Source organism: Aphanomyces invadans (assembly GCF_000520115.1).
Source record: "Aphanomyces invadans strain NJM9701 unplaced genomic scaffold supercont1.111, whole genome shotgun sequence".
NCBI lineage: Eukaryota > Oomycota > Saprolegniomycetes > Saprolegniales > Verrucalvaceae > Aphanomyces > Aphanomyces invadans.
This window is the reverse complement of record NW_008580256.1, coordinates 1-1,273: the sequence shown is the minus strand read 5'-3', so window position 1 is coordinate 1,273 and position 1,273 is coordinate 1. Positions and strand designations below refer to the sequence as shown.

The window sequence follows — 1,273 nt, the reverse complement described above, 5'->3', positions numbered from 1 at the left end:
GGCTTGCGCTTCGTCGCATGCTCCAAAAAGTGAAGGAAGAGTTCGAGGCAGATGACGAATATCAGCACGGCAAACATGAAGAGCAGGACGCGGGATGTCTCAACCTGGTCATACACATCGCCTGAGCCGCTTGCAGCTTGGACCAAGTGGCGCCGGCAGTCGCTGTGCATGCTTGGCTCCATCATCAAGCGGTGCCGCGTGCGTCGTGCGGGTGATTTCAGAAGTGGCGGGATGCGGACGGCGTCGAGACATCCATGTGGAACGCTTCGAAACAATGGAGAAACTTTTGCATTGCGGGACAAGTGCGCGATTTCACAAGGTGATATCACGAAAGCATGCTCTCGGATTGGATAAAATTCTGCTTTTCAGTAAATTTATTCCCTCAAATTCGAGTATGCTTGACACTGGACAAACGATGAGACAGAAAAAAAAGACGAGGACACGAATGTGTGACAACTCCAACCCACCCACCTACTGCAGAAGCGCCACAGGTCCATCGGGCGACGGCGCTCCAATACGAGACATAGGGGTTCAGAGCCACACGACAGCCCGTACTACAGTGACGGCGGGGTAAGTACCAGGGAATGTCTGAATTCGCTTACACCAACCTCTGGATTTCTTGTAGGTTCACCTTGCCTGCGACGGATGCGGCTGTTTGCCTGGACGACTTTGGCAACAGCATACATGTGCATTGAGCGCCGCGTTCGTGGGAAATGCGAAAATGGCAATTGGATATGCAACTGTGTCGGATAGGGTTAAAAATCTAATGGACTGCATTGGAAGGATTTAATAGTTTATTTGTCCACTCCAAAATATAAAGCACTTTGGCGCAGAGGAAGCGTGTTGGGCTCATAACCCAAAGGTCCTTGGATCGAAACCAAGAAGTGCTAACTCTTTTCCACCTTTTTCCTGACGACCATCCAGCATGGCACAACTCTGCGTGGCTCCATGGATGAGGCAGGGCAAGCGACAAATTTTCTTGGATTTCTTGGGGCTTCATTCGAGAGAGAGTTATCATGCAACGCGGCACGAGTCACCATCAGCCCTGTGGCGTCAGTCGAACTCATCTTGCGTTCAAGAAATGCCGTAGTGACCCTCGGGGACATTGCACACAAGAGAGCAAGGATCAGCTATGCACTATGGAACACAGAGTGTACGACACAATCAAGCAACCATAGTTATCTTCACGTGGGCTCACCCCCGCTTGGTGTTCCAATCGGCTCATAAGATGGGTAGATACGCTGGATCGCCCGCCGCGCGGTACGGACCGCCT

At 51.6% G+C, this 1,273-nt stretch overlaps 1 non-coding gene across 1 annotated transcript; it reads left to right on the top strand.

Moving 5' to 3' along the window:
* Nucleotides 1-818: 818 nt before the first annotated feature.
* On the top strand, nucleotides 819-890 carry H310_14944. Its single transcript has one exon. It is a non-coding gene; the product is annotated as a tRNA-Met (tRNA).
* The last annotated feature ends 383 nt before the right edge of the window (nucleotides 891-1,273 follow it).